Genomic DNA, 19,641 nt, shown 5'->3' on the forward strand with positions numbered 1-19,641 from the left:
AAGATAAACCACACTGCTCCCCACCCTGCTCACAATCAACTGCCTGTACTTCAAAGCTACAGTTCCTCCTAAGCAAACTCATCTAGTGCAGGTTGAACTAACAGCAATCCCTACAGTTAAGACTGTATACACAGCTACTGATCAAAATGTTACATCAGTTGCAGCTCCAGAATTGGGAGTAAGGTGATCCAACTCCAGTCAGACCCGCTCTCCTGACCACACCCCATTTTTCCTGTTTTATGTATTAATCTGGGTATTTAAGGGGCAAGAAATGCTCCTCATGCAGGCAGGAGAGTACCTGGGCCACCAGGCACCTCAGGAGAGGTGACATTCATCCTGTCCTGAAAACACCTCTGTAAACAGTTTAGTTCCTTGACACAGTCAGGGCTAACGGGATAAAAGTGGCCACCTCAAAACACAAAGTTGTGGAGCTATAGCTCAGATCCTCCATGGCAGCTACTCCAGCCCAGTCTGTAGGCCAAAATAGCGGCCACTACTTATGAATATACCACTCACAGCAGGGGTTCCAGAGCAATGGAACTGTGTTTGTAGCGAGCCAGTGATCCCACCCTCAAACTAGTGCTAAGAATCCCCTCTTTTCAAGCCTATTCAGACTCCTTTGTGCATGGCCTCTACTCTTCAGCTGTTTATCCCACACCTCAGCCTGTATGGGGTTTAAGTGGCACAGAGGGTGACACTCACACACGGTGTGGTGCTCACCCTGCAGTACCTGGGCTGACAAAGCAGGAATGGCCTCCAGACTTCAGCCTGTTAGTGATATCCCCATGAGATTCAGGATGTTTGTAAAGATGCTCTTGGTGATTTTCACCCTTTTTTGTTCACACTTATTTAAAACTTCATTAAAGAAAATCCAGAAAGAAGCATCTTATAATTATGAAGGGAGAATCTATTCATTATGCTGCCTTCTGTTCAATAAGGTCAAAATTTTAATGCTCTGTTTCTCAAGTGTCTTCTAATTATGCTCTCTACAAACAGGGTAAGGTGTTTATAGTGTCTTTCAAAGCTTGTGCACTTAATATTTTAAAGGTTCTTTCCTCATGGCACCCTAATGAAGGACTGCATATTCCAGCATAGCTAAAATAGATGCTGTTCTATGGATTAGGCTCTAAGGATAACATTTTCAAGAGCACCTAAAGTGACCTAATAGCCTGAGTAACAAATTAAGCATGGTCAAAAGTCACTTGCTAAAACTGATCAATTCTCACAAGTGATCACAGATATGGGGAGCAAAGCAGAGCAGGCATCATCCCTACCATCCTCCTTCCTTTAACTATGTTCAAGCTCACAAATGTCCCTCCATGCAGACACCGTGTCATTTTAGGCAAGAGAAAGGGCAGCTAAATAAGGGACGGACCCAGGTCCAGACACTTTAGGTGGCAGCAACCACTCAAATTTCCATAGAAAATTCCAATAGCATTAACTCCTGCTGAGTGCATCAGGAAGGCAGGGAGGGAAAGCAGGTGGTCAGCTAATGGCATCAAAGTTCTCCAGTGCGCCATGATACCATCCAGAGAGGGCAGGGCTGCTAGGGTGTAGTGTGATCAATGGTGCATCCCACAGACAAAGATCTCTTAGCAGATCTTGGGGCACGACACTATCTATCTCTCCAGGCCTACAAACCCTTCCCTCAATATTGATTTTTTTCTGAGCTTTCTAACAGAAAAGGGGAGGAGAGATATAGCTCAGTGGTTTGAGCATTGGCCTGCTAAACCCAGGGTTGTGAGTTCAATCCTTGAGGGGACCACTTAGGGATCTGGGGCAAAAATTGGTCCTGCTAGTGAAGGCAGGTGGCTGGACTCAATGACCTTTCAAGGTCCCTTCCAGTTCTAGGAGATTGGTATATCTCCAATTATCTTCTTTTCTTCTTATTTATATCCCAACAATTTCAGTGTATTCAACTAGGCATTAAACTATCAATACGCACATATATTGCATTTAGAACTGGGGCTACAGAACAAAGAAAACATATATATACACAATTAGGCCAAGACTTACTGATGCAAATAACCCTGGCTACAGAATTGCCAACCTCAGGATATACACATCCTGTTGTATAAAAGGATATGGATCGGTTCCTTAGGATAGGGCCTGGCCTCTTCTGTAGGTTAGTGGGATCAGATGTTAATTTCTACGAAGAAGAAAGGCTTTTCCATTTCAGCAAAAGAATAACTATTGGGGTCTTTAGCCTCTGAGGTCCACTAGGAGAACTGAATGGAAAAAGTTACACTAAGCAGTTCTTCCAATGAGATGAGAATAATTCTGTCTCTATGTCATTCCTTCTTTGGTAGGTACAAGATGACTTTGTGAGAAAATATTATCTTGCATATGCCCTACTGAAAAATTAATTTGTTCAACACCTGATGATTCACTCACCACATGCTACTGTCCACATAAGTGACTCACTCAGCCTGGCAGCATGGTCTCCTGGGATATGAGAGAGTGCTCATCTTTTCCAAAGCTGATGAACCGCTTTTTTACCAAGATATGCCATCAACTGGTTCCATTACTTTGCATATCTCTGACATACTATATGATCTTGCCTACTCCCGGAGCAGTAGAAAACGACTGAAATCCAGGAACTGATACTGAAGCCAGTGTTCAACAATTAAACACAAGATTTTTGCTGTTATGTTGCAGATATTTCTTGATTCATATCTTTAAAGATTTACTACTTTTTCATTTAGAAGAACCACCTTAAAAATGTATTTCTCCCTCCAAAAGTGTTCAGCATTTTTTTTATTTTTCTTAAAAATACACACTGAAAATACAAGGTCCCCAACTTCTCTCTTTTTCATGTAGAACTTGGTAAATTTTTGGAGGAACAGAATGGTGACTTTAGAACATAAGGCTGAAGCCCAGGCTACAATATTCCCCCAGTTAAAAGAGGAAAGGCACTGAATCTCCTGTCCAAATTTAGAAGTAAAGTAAATGGGCATATTCACACACATTATTAAACTGTCATTGTAACTTACATATAGAGGGGGTAAAAAGTTTTAAACCAACTAACAGAAGGATGTAAAAATATGTAAGGAGTGGCATGCTGGTGGATCACTAGTGGTTGTTTTCCTGCTACAAGCCCATCTTTTGAGCCCCTTTGCTATGCAAATAGTATTCACTATTGTCATCATTTCTATCATCCTTGAATTTGACCCTCAGACCAAAGCTCAGATATCATTACTAGCAATAAAAGTGGGTACCATATCCAGCACAACAAAATAATTAAGTCTATCTATTATAAGACACAAAAAATATCCACAGATTTTTTACTTTCAGACATACCTATACGGTTGGCTTCATCAGACTGCACAGAACCCATCTACAGCACTTGACAGAGAAAGTAAGTGGGAGAAAAGAGAATACACAACAAGAATAGATGAATGTTTCAAATGATCCAGTGTTCTAGAAGGTGTCCCAAAAAGTAAATAACAGTGGGAGAAACCAGACATAGAAGTAACAATTTGTCTACAAAACAGAGGATGTTTGTCATAAACAGATAGTTAAGGGTTAATAGAACAGGAGTACTTCATGTCTCTTTTGCCTGTAAAGGGTTAACAAGTTCAGTGAGCCTGGCTGTCACCTGACCAGAAGACCAATCAGGGGACAGGATACTTTCAAATCTTGAGGGAGGGAAGTTTTTGTGTGTGCTGTTAGTGTTTGGTTGTTGTTCACTCTGGGGGCTCAGAGGGACCAGATGTACAACCAGGTTTCTCTCCAATCTCTTTGATACAGTCTCTTATATGTCCAGAATAGTGAGTACTAGGTAGATAAGGCGAGTTAGGCTTATGTTTGTTTTCTTTATTTGCAAATGTGTATTTGGCTGGAAGGAGTTCAAATTTGTATTTTGCTGAAAGGATTTTAATTTGTACTTGTATGCTTAGACTGGAAGGGTATTCCCAGTGTCTATAGCTGAAAGACCCTGTAATATATTCCATCTTAAATTTACAAAGATAATTTTTACTGTTTTTATTTTCTATAATTAAAAGCTTTTCTTGTTTAAGAACCTGATTGTTTTTTTATTCTGGTGAGACCCCAGGGGACTGGGTCTGGATTCACCAGGGAATTGGTGGGGAAAAAGGAGGGAAGGGGGAAAGAAAGGTTAATTTTCTCTCTGTGTTAGGATTACTTTCTCTCTCAGGGAGAGTCTGGAAGGGAGAGAGAGAAGGAGGGGGGAAGGTGAATTTTCCTCTCTGCTTTAAGATTCAAGGAGTTTGAATCACAGTGATCTTCCAGGGTAACCCAGGGAGAGGAAGCCTGGGACAGGCAACGATGAGGGAAAGGGTTTACTTTCCTTGTGTTAAGATCCAGAGGGTCTGGGTTTTGGGGGTCCCCGGGCAAGGTTTTGGGGGGACCAGAGTGTACCAGGCACTGGAATTCCTGGTTGGTGGCAGCGCTACAAGTACTAAGCTGGTAATTGAGCTTAGAGGAATTCATGCTGGTACCCCATCTTTTGGACGCTAAGGTTCAGAGTGGGGAATTATACCATGACAATGTTATTCAAAGATTCTCTGAGGATAAGCACCAACAGTTCCTAAGGAAAAGCAAGTATTTATCTATTTTCAACCCTTGGTCTAGATAAAAAGGTACAAAATACATTATTCCACCTGCAACACATTTCTGTTTTAAAAGCCCCTGATAAAATTCCTTTGATACACCCAAGTCAATCTAAAGGAACTCTATAGAAATTGGTGTCATGCCAGCATACAAGTCTCACATTTTCCTTTCTATTATATCTTTATTCTAGGCCTTAAACTTCCTAATTTGATTCCACAATGTGGGCCAGATTGTATTCTGCCATCTGCAACATTAAACTAAGGCTCCAGGGAGCTCTCCCTTATAAAAAGATGTGGTTTGTTGTTGTTATGGTTGTTTAAATATCACTATTCAGACTTTGCTCCTACTAGAAGGAACTCACTCTCATACCTTTGAAATGGCAACCTCTTCCACAATGCCCACAAGAGAATTTATTATAATCATGGGACAATATCAACACTCCTAGTTCACCCCACCTCCGGATTTCCCAGTGCATCCTATTTCTAATTAAAGATTTTAATTTCTACAGGGCAGAAGCTTTTGCTATTTGTGTGATCTGTACAGCACTGAATATGCAGTCAGTACTAACCAAATAAATTAACACCACCACTGCTCATTTGTCACTATTTAGTTTGAGAACTACATTACTAGTCAAGATACTCCAAGGTGCCAACTTAACTTGGTGCTGGTCCTATTTTAAAACAACTGTTTGTTTGTTTAATGTTTGACTGATTCTTCAAGCTCCTACAGTACCTTGAACACAGCAATTCCTATGGAAGATTTAAATTTAGCATGAAGAATGTATCAGAATATGACTTAATTCCTAGCTATCTTAAGACACTCACCATTAACGTTTTCACTTAAAAACATAATCACATATACATGTAGACCGTGACTAGAGAGTCTGTTTCATATTTTAAGCAAATTAAAAAAAAAAAAAGAAACTGCACCGTCTACTGAATTCCAATGGGTCTGTTGGTTGGTTATTGTGGATCAGATTGGTCACATGTAGGTCAGGTAAGAGTACAAAGAGCCTCTCTTTCCTTGCATGGCCTGTTACAACTGCAGTCCCTGAATCTGGGGCTGGCAGGGACTCTCTTGGTGGCAGTAAAGGGGCAGGACAAGCCCCTCTACATGGAACTGCAGGGTGGGCTGGTTACACGCAAAGAGCAGGCTGTACCATTCTAAAGATGGTATACTACAGAGTATGTCTACTTTTTCAAAGCTAGCTATTCTTACCCTGAGTGCTGCTAGGAGGTTCTCTCACTCCTCTCCATTTTTACATCCTTTCTTTACAAACAGTCATAGCACAAGGACAGACACCTTGTCATTTGCTTAGGTCAGGTGCTTAACTCCACTTTAGTATTCCATGCTCCTAAAAGACTCCCCTTTTTATAGTGTTGTAAAGAGATACCCCATTTACTCAGTAATATTGGGGTTTAACCTCTTGAGAGTACAATCCTGCTCCCCTCCAAAGTTAATGAGAGGTCACTGACTTCGCAGGGGGCAGATTAAATATTTATAGTGAACTCCTCACAGATTTACTATGTCACTGTTGCCAATCCCTGTAATTTTATCACGAGTCTCACAGTATTTGGTGTTTTTCTTGAAGTCCCAGCTCCAGGAGCCATCAGATTACAGGAGAATTGCATCATTCATGTTTAGAAAATTTTCTAATCCTCATGGTTGAAGAGAAAAACATGAATCCCATAGGCTCAAAAAACAGAAGGCATATAAAAAGAACCCCAAATTTATTCTTTTTTAAATCTCATTATTTTCAATCAAATTTCATTAATTTGGAGGTGGCGGGTCTGACTAATGACTTTTGAATGATTCAGTTTGGCAAAACTGCTGATAGCTTCACCACATTCCTCTAATATCTTATTTATCTAGCATAACTTAATAACTTTTTTTAAAATCACTGTTTTCCCCACTAATTCTTTATAAATTTTACTACAAGTATTTAATGTTACAATTCTAAAACAAATGCCTGATAACTTACAGTAAAATGCATGAATTAAACACACAAACATGTAAATGTTTTCATATCTAGCCACCGTATCAGTTAATGGGAGATCTGTATCCAGAACAAAGTCAGCAGGAATTGCACATAGGAACGATGGCAGCAGATGGCTCTCTTTATCTATCTCACTGCTTCAGATTCTTTAAGATTCCAGCCAGAAACATTACCATCAATTATTTAAAAAAAGGTAACATCTAAGTTAAAAAAACCCACAGACACAGAATAGAAAAAACAAAATGTATTTTTGAACTGTTCGGCAGATTAAAATGTGTTTAAATTCAAATTGGCCCTAACTGGTTAAAAGTATACTTTAAAAATGCTAAACAAAATTCTACACAACAGAGAAATATTTATATCCTGACCAATATTACTAGGGCTCGGAAAACATACGAGTTTGAGCCCATGGCTGAGATTCTGAAAGCTGCCTCAGGATTCTGGGTGCCCAGTTTCCAATTAAGCATTTAAATTCTTTAGGCAGATTTCAAAAGCTCAGCCCACGACTCTTCTAGTTACAGATATATAACTGTACAGCAACCTCTCTACATTTCCATATACACCAATCAATCACAGAGACTGGGCCAGAGTAAGTCCATCAAGAGCTATCATTCACGGGGGATGGGAGCAATACACACTGCCCTTTATACCCTCAGAGAGAGGGTCCTTAAGAGTGGCCCCTCAACCAACCTGCCCGCAAAGCCCTCTCTGCAAGACACTTAAAACCAGTTGCTCTCCTTTCCTTTCAACTTGCCCCTCACTGCTATTTTAGTCCCTGCGCTTCCAGAAATTATTTGTACAGGTGTGAGAGTCTGCCCATCGCAGAGCTACTGACCTCAATGAGATTCTTGCATTGTGTGTAACTCCTCACTTAACTTCCTAGTTATGTTCTTGAAAAATGCAAGTTTAAGCAAAACCACATTAAGCGAATCCAATTTCCCCATAAGAATGAATATAAACAGGGGGGAGGGGGTTAAGTTCCAAGGAAATTTTTTTTTGCCAGACAAAAGACATTATATACATATGCAGTATAAGTTTCAAATAATTTTAAACAAACAATTTAATACTGTAGTCACCAGTGATGATTGTGAAGCTTGGCTGAGGCAGGAGCACAGCAGGTCTGGGTGCGGGGGCTTTCCCCGTTCCACCCACTTGGGGCTCCTGCCAGGCAGTGGGGTTGGGCCGTGGGGGCTTGCCAGCTCCCCGGCTGGAATGCCAGGTGGCCGGAGCAGGGCAAGCCCCCATGCCCCGACCCGGTCCCTGGCAGGAGTGCAGAGGAGGAGCCAAAGAACATTATAAGGGAACACTGCAGGATTTTAAAGGAGTATGTTCTCTAATACGTCTGCAACCTAATAGCGAAACAAAGTTAACCAGGAGGACGTTAAGTGAGGAGTTACTGTACTTCTTCAGAATCAGGCCTTAAATTGCAGCTGTATTACTTAATTCTGTGAAGTGTTTTGTGATATGATTTGTGGATGATACAGTACAGTGCTATTTAGTCTAGTAAGACTGATTTGTAAGGCTGGGAGGGCCACAAAAGACATGAAAAAAGATTTTTCTAGAAACCTGCTCAAACATAAAGGGAAATTTTCCCAATTAGAATTGTTTTGTTCTATTTCCGAACATGTGGGACTTTAGGGTTTTAATCCTCTTCTATCAGACAAGACACCATCCTAGATCAAGCAGTGCATTTTTTTGAAGTAATTATCTTCAGCCTGCTTTTCCATGGTAGAACACTAAAGAATAAAGACTATAAAGGAAGACAAAGTACTCCTCTTAAAAAAAAGCATCCTGCAAAGGGGAGAAAGCCCTGCAACCATAAAGCCTTGGTAAAATTCTAGGGCCTGCTGAAGAGGATAAAATAAGCACATAAGGACAGCCATACTTGGACAGACCACGGGTCCATCTAGTCCACTATCCTGTCATCTGACAGTGGCCAGTGCCAGAAGCTTTAGAGGGAATGAACCGAATAGGGCAATTATCAAGTGATCCAAATGGAGAACCTGATATTAGAAACACAGACCTAGAGACTTTTTATTAGCCATGCTATACAGAAGGTGCAGTCAGACAGCGTGAATCACAAGGTAATAGGGAACTTTCTGAACAAGCAGAAACATGAGAATTCACTGACCAACTCTGGACTAAATGGTAATTCATATTTAGGTACATTGAGGACGATATCTCCATTACATATGACACACCCAATTTTGCAGTTCTTACTCAAGAAAAAACTACCAGTGACTTGAGTGAGAACTTTGCCTGAGCAATGACTGAAAAACCCAATCAGTTACTCAGGAGCTGTACTAAAGAAGTTAATATATGCCATAAATTCAAAACACACTTATCCCTCAAACTGTATTTGCACGTTTGTCAAAACAGTCAATCATACCCAATGGTTCTGCACAGCCATCATCTGTGGAATAGATGACTCTCCCTGTGACTTCATAGAGACCACAGAAATCGTACATTCATTTTTTTTAGTTTTTAGCAGGCATTAACCAAAAATCACATCCCTTCTCATTTCCAGCGAGCAGCTTCCAAGTCCCTTGCTGTCACAAAGATCCTTCTTTTGACCATATGTATTCTAACTATGCTTATTTGAGGGATGTAAGTTAGTGGTGTGATATCAGCATTACCCCAGTTCTCACAAATGTTGTTATCTTTCACCATTTAAATTTAATCAGTGCTGTTCTGCGAATCTTTAAGTCAGCACCTGTTTCCAAATCTAGTTTTGGCATGTGAGGAGGAACATTTTATGGCTGCTAGAAACTCAGATCAATTATCACTCAGAGTGAGTAAAACATTGTAACACTTTACAAAAATCTACATTTTTACAAGCCATCTGCATTCTTATGGGGACAAAGTGGTAGAAGCTGCACACTGCGCAGAACAAAAAAAGGATCAGAGAAAGTTCATTAATCTTGCTCCAAGGACTACCTCCAAGACTATATTTATACACTACTCAGTATCCACACTTGCCTACACAAACATGAGCTTCACCAAGCACTCTCATAACATTTGATGTAAAGCACCACAGAATTTGCAGTCAAATCAGTCAATTGCTTAAGCAGTCTGACAATCATTACTGTCTACCATCCCAAGAGACAAATGAAAAACATATTTTTCAGGTTAAAAATATATTTCAGAAGTACTTTATGGTTACATCCTTGGTCAAGTAACAGAAGCACAAAGTCCCCGGAGCAGCTGAAATGCCCTACTTACTGGTAACCTACCCAGATAGTGGCAGAGAAACCAGACAAGAGGACTCTGCCCTGTAGATGCATAGAATCATAAAAAGAACAGGAGTACTTCTGGCACCTTAGAGACTAACAAATTTATTTGAGCATAAGCTCTCATGGGCTACAGCCCACTTCATCGGATGCATGCAGTGGAAAATACAGTAGGAAGATATATATATACACACACAAAGAACATGAAACAATGGGTGTTACCATACACACTCTAATGAGAGTGATCAGTTAAGGTGAGCTATTACCAGCAGGAGAGAAAAAAGAAACTTTTTGTAGTGGTAATCAAAATGGTCCACTTGCAGCAGTTGACAAGAAGGTGTGAGGAACAGTAGGGTGGGAAATAAACATGGAGAAATAGTTTTAGAATCCTAGAATATTAGGGTTGGAAGAGACCTCAGCAGGTCATCTAATCCAACACCCTGCTCAAAGCAGGACCAACACCAGCTAAATCAGCTTTGGCTTCGATTTGTCAAGCCGGGCCTTAAAAACCCTTAAGAATGGAGATTCCACCAGTTCCCTAGGTAACCCATTCCAGTGCTTTACTACCCTTCTAGTGAAACAGTGTTTCCTAATATCCAACCTAAACCTTCCCCCACTGCAACTTGAGACCATTGCTTCTTGTCCTGTCATCTGCCACCACTGAGAACAGCCGAGCTCCATCCTCTTTGGAACCCCCCTTCAGGTAGTTGAAGGCTGCTATCAAATCTCTCCTCATTCTTCTCTTCTGCAGACTATACAGTCCCAGTTCCCTCAGCCTCTCCTCATCAGTCATGTGCTCCATCCCCTAATCATTTTTGTTGCCCTCAGCTGGACTGTCTCCAATTTGTCCATATCCCTTCTGTAGTGGGGGGTCCAAAACTGGACCCACTCCAGATGTGGCCTCACCAGTGCAGAATAGAGGGAAATAATCACTTCCCTCGATCTGCTGGCAATGCTCCTACAAATACAGCCCAATATGCCGTTAGCCTTCTTGGCAACAAGGGCACACTGCTGCCTCATATCCAGCTTCTTGTCCATTGTATCCCCAGGTCCTTTTCTGCAGAACTGCTGCCTATAGCAGTGCATGGGAGTCTTCCTCCCTAAGTGCAGGACTCTGTACTTGTCCTTGTTGAACCTCATCAGATTTCTTTTGGCCCAATCCTCCAATTTGTCTAGGCCACTCTGAACCCTGTCCCTACCCTCCAGCGTATCTACCTCTCCCACCAGCTTAGTGTCATCTGCGAACTTGCTGAAGGTGACAAAGAGTCCTGTGGCACCTTATAGACTAACAGACGTATTGGAGCATAAGATTTCGTGGATGAATACCCACTTTGTCAGATGCACGTAATGGTAATTTCCAGAGGCAGGTATAAATATGCAGGCAAGAACTGGACTAGAGATAACGAGGTTAGTTCAATCAGGGAGGATGAGGCCTTCTTCTAGCAGTTGAGATGTGAACACCAAAGGAGGAGAAACTGCTTTTGTAGTTGGCAAGCTATTCACTGTCTTTATTTAATTCTGAGCTGATGGTGTCAAATTTGCAAATGAACTGAAGTTCAGCAGTTTCTCTTTGAAGTCTGGTCCTGAAGTTTTTTTGCTGCAGGCTGGCTACCTTTAAATCTGCTAGTGTGTGTCCAGGGAGGTTGAAGTGTTCTCCTACAGGTTTTTGTATATTGCCATTCCTAATATCTGACTTGCGTCCAACAATTCATCCCATCATCCAGATTATTAATAAAGATGTTAAACAAAACCAGTCCCAGGACTAACCCCTGGGGCACTCTACTTGATATTGGCTGCCAAAATGGATTCCTTGAGGACCTGCTCCATTATTTTGCCGGGGACTGAAGTGAGGCTTGTGACAGGTGTCATCAAGGAACAATGGCTGGACAAAAAGTGTGCGTGTCAACTAGGAATAGTGAGATGGGGAAAAGGATGCTGCACGCAACAGACATCCGCATGAGACAAATTCAGCAGCGTAATTACTGTCACCCATCTTCCCCATTCCCAGCGGTGTGGACACTCTGGATTGAGCACATGTTCGCATATAGGAGTCTGTCCCCAACCAGCTCAACTACATTCAATAACACTTTCAGGCTACCAGAACCTTTTTTATTAAAAAAACAACAACCAGCAACAACAACAACAATGGACCCATTATGTAACCCTATACAACAGACTGGAATTACTGCAGCCAGTACTCAGCAGGTGAGAGTCAATCATACCTTTCAATTCAGATTAATCTCCACTTCCACCCCATGCCTCAGTCCTTTGCAGACTAATCCAAAATTTACTGAAGGCAATGAGAGTCATTCCATTGTCTTGAAAGGGCTCCGAGTCTGGAACAATTCCAAACATGCAACATGGTCCTTTCTGCTTTGGTTTGCTCTAACTTTGCAAGGCACCATGATGTTTAAGGATGGCAATATATAACTTGAGTCAGGGTGGCTCACACTTCAAAGAAGGAGAACCATAGTTTCTCCAAATTTTCCTATATGGATCCACATATTTTCATAAGACGACCAATTCACTGAATAAAGAGGAAATTGTGCCAACTATCATCAGCAAAAGACTGAATCACAGTTTGTCACCTGATGTACCCTATTCTAAGTCATCAACTTGCATAATTGCTTTTACTTACTGAACTAGTTGATTTCCCATCACCAGTTTGGACATGAGCCATTGTTTCACCACGACAGAATGTCGACAATATTTTAAAACACTATACTCAAAGAAACGTGCTGTAATCACAGAACAGAACAAACTGTTTTTCAGTTTAAGGAAGAGAGCACAAACTGTTTTCTCTGCAAAACAACAAAGAATCTGAATTTTGAAGGGTTCTTCTAGGTGGTGAGTAAAGCGGTTCTGATATTCAATCAATCACCAATTAAAGGAAAACCTGTACAGCAAAATGTCTGTTTCCAACAGACTTGGTTTTAAGTACAGTTAGCTGATAAGAATGAGGATAACACCAACAACCCAAATTACATAATTACCAGTGCAGTGCTTAGATACTATTAAAACCATCACTACAAAACACTCTTTGATAAGTTTACAGAGGTAAGTACACACATGCATCACAATGGAAACATTATGAACTAGATTGAGACTGGTGACACTTCACATGGGGAACGAGGTGGAGTTTCCTTACACTTTCTCCCTCAGCTTTGCACAGGGCTAGACACAATCTCATTATATACTCTTATAGCATTGCAAGAAAATGGAATTCTAATGTTAAGAGGCTCTACAAACTCTCAGAGGTGGAAGGGCAACCATGGGGGTCCAAGCCCACTATGCACCTTATAAAACAATGTATCTGCGCTCCCAAAGTTATTGTACTTGCCACAAGTATAATGCCTCCAAGTGTTGCACAGCACCTCCTGACGCACCATATCTGCGCACACACAATGTGGGTAGCAACAGAAAGCCACAATCTACACTAAACAGAATATAGACATATACTTGTAAAGGTAAAGCCTTCACTTAGCATTTGTTGGGGGTTGATACAGGATTCAGTGAGTGGCAACCAAATCAACAGGGGAGGGGGCTGGGAATATATAAGAAAATTAACTCTTGTCTCAAACATTCTTTTATTACAATCCATAGATATGACAGACACTGAACAATGGTAGACCTTTCTGGAGAAAAGGTCAGAATAGGGAGGGTACTTACCTTGTGTAGTAACTGCCATTCATTGGGATATTTGTCCCTATAGAGCGCTTCACTCCAGGGGCACACGTACTCCATGAGCCTTTTGGTAGTAGTGCCCATTCAGCCCACACGTGTCTGGACCTCCTCATGCCATACAGAGGATATACAGAGCTGCATAGACAATCCAGCCTCAGTTCCTTCTTCACTGTGAAGCCCCATGAGAGGAGACTCTAAAGCAGAGGGAAAAGAGGGTGGGTACCAAAGCACCCATAGGATCAAACATTTTGAAAAACTCCAGTTACCTTGTTCAGTAAGTGACCTCTCCATCTTTGAGTAATCTCCCTATGGGTGCTCCACTTCAGGTGACTGTGAACCAGCATTCCCTGAAGCATGTGGGAGCTTTGAAGCCAGATTTAAGATCAATGACAGAACTGCTAAGAACAGCATCTGCCCTAGACAGGTGCACTAGAGTACAGTGTTTTGGAACAGTAAGTATAGTACAGAGGTCCAAGTGGCAGCTTTACAAATTTCTGCCACTGGTAAATTTTACAGAGTCACAGAAACAGACTGAGATCTTATAGAATGGGCAGTTATTTTAAGAGGGGATTCAAAGTTAGCCTCATAACAAGAAGAGATACTTTCAAAGTGTGTTTCTGGGTGTCTTTGGGTAGAAATTGTGGATCCTTTGGATTCATCTGCCAAAAAAAAAAAAAAAAGACAACACACACCGTTCTGGGAGACTTTCTACATGTTTTGGTTCTGTCCAGATAGAAAGTTAATGCCCTTCTAACATCTAAGACAGGGGTAGGCAAGCTATGGCATGCATGCCGAAGGAGGCACACGAGCTGATTTTCAGTGGCACTCACACTGCCTGGGTCCTGGCCACCGGTCCAGGGAGCTCTGCATTTTAATTTAATTTTAAATGAAGCTTCTTAAACATTTTAAAAACCTTATTTACTTTACATACAACAATAGTTTAGTTATATATTATAGACTTATAGAAAGAGAACTTCTAAAAACGTTAATACGTATCACTGGCACTGAAACCTTAAATCAGAGTGAATACATGAAGACTTGGCACACTACTTCTGAAAGGTTGCCAACCCCTGCTCTAAGATATAGAGGGTAGTTTTCTCCCCGGTGTGAGACGGTTTTGGGGAAAAAGCCTAGAAAATGAATGACCTGACTGATGTGGAAATCAGAGCATAAATCAAATAGAAACTTAGAATGTGGTCATAAAAACACTTTTTTCTTGGGGGGGGGGGACTGTGAAGGGGGATCTGCCATTAACTCCCCTAGTTCTCCAAATCACCAGTCTGAAGTAACTGCCACTAAAAAAGCTGTCTTCATAGACATGTATAGGAAAGAGCACTTATTTAATGGCTCCAGTGGAGGTTTCATCAAACAATTGAGGGTCGAGTTCGAATCCCATACACCACTGGGCTCTCTAATCTATGGAAAAAAGTTGATCAACCCTCTGATGAATCTGTAAGTTGTCAGATGGAAAAATACTGAAAATCCTCCAAGGAGTAGAAGGCTGTAGTAACTGCCAAATGAACTCTGATGGAGTTCAGGGAGTCCTGACTTTTTCAGGAACCAAGCTCTGAGCCACAGAATGCTCAGGCTGCAGAACAGAAACCAAATGCGAGTCCTGAGATAGCAGGTGGGGAATGGTCAAAGTTGTAATCCCAGGCAGAAAGTGAAGTGAATCAGTTAAGGAAACCAAACTTGTCTTGGCCAAGATGGTGTGATTAGAATAATTCTGGCTCTGTCTTGCTTGATCTCGTTTAGCACTTTTAGAATCAACAGCACTGGAATGGGTAAAGGCGGCCCTTCACCCAAAGGACAAGGAAGGAATCTCCTAAGGATAGATGGTCCAGACAGCCTCTGAAGCAGAACTTTTTGTACTCTGTTAGTGGTGGTGGCAAAAAGGTCCATCTCTGGGTACAGGAATTAATGTCACTATATTCACACACACCCACTTGAGAAGAGACCATTCTTGCGATTTGTGAAGATGACAAGCATTTCAGTGACAAATGCATGCTGTGCTATGCATGTGCCCCACATGACTTGTTGATGAACATAAGAACTTAAGAACAGCCATACTGGGTCAGACCAGAGGTTCATCTAGTCCAGTACGCTGTCTTCTGACAGTGGCCAATTCCAGATGTTTCAGAAGGAAACAGGAACAGGTAACCATCAAGTGATCCATCCCGTCGCCCATTCCCAGCTTCTGGCAAACAAAATCAGAACCTCCCTGAAGAGCTGAAGACTAGCTTATCAAGGGAGATCCTAGAAGTTTGTGGTCAGCTAATCTTGGATTAGAGCTTCTTCAAAAAAAACTGGAAGAGGACTTACTGTTTAAGGTTTTCCATCTAAGACCTCTGCACCCAGAGGAAAGGTTCCTTTTGGAAGATCCCAGGTTTAAAAAATGACCTGGATTTCCAAGATACAAGAGGAAGCCAACAGCTAATTTGTGGGACACAATGAAGGTCCTATCTACATTATAAAATAAATCCATCCTTTAAGTATGTCAATGGACAACCATATTGTAATTGGCTCCCCTGATATAGTAGTACTTGCAGTATACAAACAAGAAATGCAAAATCACTGTATCAAAATGAACTTTGAGTATTATTATGTAAGATCATTCCTTTTCTTCTTTAAAAGAACCATTATGCAAGAGTTTAGATATGCACAGAGTAAAAACAGAAGACAGAAAAACAACTCAAGCAACTATAATATACTGTCTATAGCATAAAGAAAAATTTGTTTCTGTTAGTGTAGAAATTGAAAGTGCAGAAAACTGTATATAAAATTCACCAACATATTTTATGGGAACACATGACATTCATTTCTAATAACGCAAGGCAGATTTAAAGTTTTCAGTAAGTTGCCACATACTGAATCACTAAAAAGTCCAAGTGATTTAATAAATCCCTTCTCTTAAACACATATTTTCCCCACCCACTCAGTGCTGCAAATTGCCTTAGGGCATAGGGTACAATGAAGCATAAACTACATACACAACATACAGTAAACTAAGTATTGTCACTGAATTTGTTTTACACAGTCCAGCTGCAAACTTTGCAAAAAAATGTTTTTATTTTACTGGAAACCACATTCACATGCAGATCTCAGATATCCTCAGTGCTGAACCACAAACTACAGTACTGAGTGCTGGAAATTTAGTGTGTCTTTGCTGGGTTGAGAGGAGGTATGTGAATGAGAGTCAGACCCTTGAGTCAAGCTGAGCTCCACTCATCACCAAGACTGAGAGAAGAGGAGTGAGATAGAGAATAAGAGATCATTGTATGCCACCTTCACATACACACAGCCCCCCACACACACTCACACACAGCACCTCCCACTGGATGTTCAGTGCATCTGAAAAGTCAGGCCAAAAGTGTCTTGAATTGAGAACCCAAAAAATCACTGGCTGCTTTTGAACATTTTGACCTGAGTTATCTAGGATCAAACTCTGCTTTCATGTAAACTGTTGTGAATCCTGAAGGACTCCAGTGGAGTCAATGTACACAAGACCAGTATCACTCCTTTATTATGTTAATTTTATACACAAACACACACTTTTTAGAAACATTATTTAAACTCAGGCCATGTCCATATTACAAAATTATGTCGACCTAACTTACGCTGGCATACAGCCACTGCAGTTATTAAATCACTTGTGTGTGTGCACACTTGGCTCCTTGTGTCAACAGTGCATGACCTCACTTGCATCAATTGTACTGTCAGTGTGAAGCATTGTGGGATGGCTCCTGAAAGCCAGTAACAGTCCATATAAGCACCGTGGTGTCTATGCTGATACTGCGTCAACTTAATTACATCGACCATGGCTCTATGTCGCTTGAGGAGGTTGTGTTACTAAATGAGCATAGAGAGACACTTACTTAAGTGAAGACGCTTCCACAGCTAGGTTGACACAAGGCAGCTTACATCGATCTAACCCTGTAGTGCAGACCAGACCTCAGTGCCTTACAGACGTTTCTTGCATACTTAAACTATTTTGTGCTTCCCCACTTTCCACTGTTACTCTGTCCCTTCCTTCGGCTTGAAGGCTTGTCTCTTTCAGGAACAGAAATTGATCCAATAAAAGACATCAAGGTTCCTTTCAGAGCACGAAAACACCACTTTTCGCAAAAATCTTCCTCTTAGACTCTATGTCGATAGGAGCTAAACAGCTTGGGAACTCACCCTATAAAATGACAGCTAATTTGGCAAGTAAGCCACTGGCTTTGGAATGTCTAAATTTGGAAACCTAATTCTATAGGTGCTGGTGGACACTTCAGATCTACTCAGTGCTGCTAACAAACTACTAGTGTCTCAGATTCTGTAAACTCTAAATAGGAAAAAATGATTATTTTTTAAAGGCAAATAGTGGCTGGGTAAGATAATCTTTGTATTTGTACTCCCCCACATTGCCATCAAGGAGTATGTACTTTTTGGACTCATTAGATCTATACATAATTATGGTCTCTCTGAAGCTGCCAATGGGATGGAATGTGAAATCCCATACACAACCCAACAGGATCCCACAAACATTTTGGTAGAAAAATGTATTATGTAAAGCCCAAATGGCATGTCAAATATTTCTAATTTAATCACTGCCTTAAATAAACTAGCATACAAGCATTAGCTAGGTAGCCAAACTTTAACATACAATTATTCAGACTATGAGAAGACTGTCAGTGTGGCTTTCTGTATTTAACCAGAGTTAAAGTTTTTCTTTTTCAAATATGTTTTCACAAGTGGAGGAAAAAGGAAGAGATAATTAGCAGATACATCTAGTAACATATTACACTTTTAGGAAGAACATGTGTGTCTTTTCCAAGCATTTAGATCAGGAATACTTTCCACAACTTTTCATGGTCCTTTGTTTTCAAGTATTGGAATTAAGTTTTCCTCCCTCTCTCTCTCTCTCTCTATCCTCCCCCTCCAAACTGCATCATTCCAGCTATCTCTGATCCCGATCCTAGCCAATATACAACTCAGGCTGAGTTTGGAGCAACAGAACTAAAAGCAATTTCAGCAACTAAAGCTTTTTAAATCCAGACCTGAAAACTAATCTGAGTCAAATATCAATTTAACTACATGATTCTGGCTGGATTAACCCTTCAGCCACATTAAAAAAAAAACAACAAACCAACAGGATTCCTGTCTGGGCAGTGAAACTGATGTGGGTCTGCTCCTATGCTCCTTGAGCTCCCAAAACTCCAACTGACTGGAGTCCAAGTGTACAAGGGAGGCAGGACTTGGCTCATTTTCTCATGTATTTTCCCGTTTAGTCCTCACTAATTTCAAAATCATTTGTGGGAAAAGACTGAAACGTGCAAAACAGTCCATGCAAATATTTTACTTGTGTGACTTATCACTCACCTACATGATTTTTCCATCATCTTTCTCCTAGATTTTCTATTTTAAATATTCCACCCCCATACTTTGTACATGTAAATAATTGAAAAATGTAAAAATATTGATTTTAATAGAATGTATTTAAAGGGTTCTTTTTGTCACAGGGGAAAAATACAAAAATAGGCACTTTACATCTCATACATTGGAGTAAGGCTCAGTTCAGCAAAGGATTTAAGCACAGGCTTAAGCTTAAATCTCAGCCTTACAGCACAAAGCCAATGAAAAATTCATGTTGGCTTGACTAGGTGTAGGATCAGGCCCTAAACCAAAAAGCGAGTTTAAACTCTAATGCTGAAGAGAAAATGAATTCAACAATCAAAGATATATCTTCTGTTAAAAGCAAAATGATACCCTCTACAGTCACTAATTAAGATTAATGCAATAGTTAATATCTGGTTGCATGCGTTTAATGAAGTGGGTATTCATCCACGAAAGCTTATGTTCCAATATATCTTTCAGTCTTTACGGTGCCACAGGACTGTGTTACTTTTTACAGATCCAGATTAACAGGCTACCCCTCTGATACTTAATATCAGGTTTGTTACTCTTACTCATTTCTTTTTAAAAAAAAACAGGAGTACTTGTGGCACCTTAGAGACTAATACATTTATTTGAGCATAAGCTTTCGTGGGCTACAACCCACTTCATCGGATGCATTTAGTGGAACATACAGTAGGAAAATATATATATACACAGAGAACATGAAACAATGAGTGTTACCATACACACTATAAGGAGAGTGATCAGTTAAGGTGAGCTATT

General features: G+C 40.7%; 1 long non-coding RNA gene across 5 annotated transcripts in view; it reads right to left on the minus strand.

Annotated features, from left to right (window-relative positions):
• The window catches only part of LOC115656796, a 223,131-nt gene that overhangs the window by 134,220 nt on the left and 69,270 nt on the right, over nucleotides 1–19,641 (minus strand). The window contains exon 2 of one of the 5 annotated variants that reach the window (XR_004001776.1): nucleotides 13,468–13,676. The exons of the other annotated variants lie outside the window; for them this stretch is intronic. This is a non-coding gene — a long non-coding RNA (uncharacterized LOC115656796). The remainder of the gene's footprint in view (nucleotides 1–13,467; nucleotides 13,677–19,641) is intronic. 5 annotated transcript variants of the gene reach the window in all.

The sequence above is a fragment of the Gopherus evgoodei genome, chromosome 1, assembly GCF_007399415.2.
Source record: "Gopherus evgoodei ecotype Sinaloan lineage chromosome 1, rGopEvg1_v1.p, whole genome shotgun sequence".
Lineage (NCBI taxonomy): Eukaryota > Metazoa > Chordata > Testudines > Testudinidae > Gopherus > Gopherus evgoodei.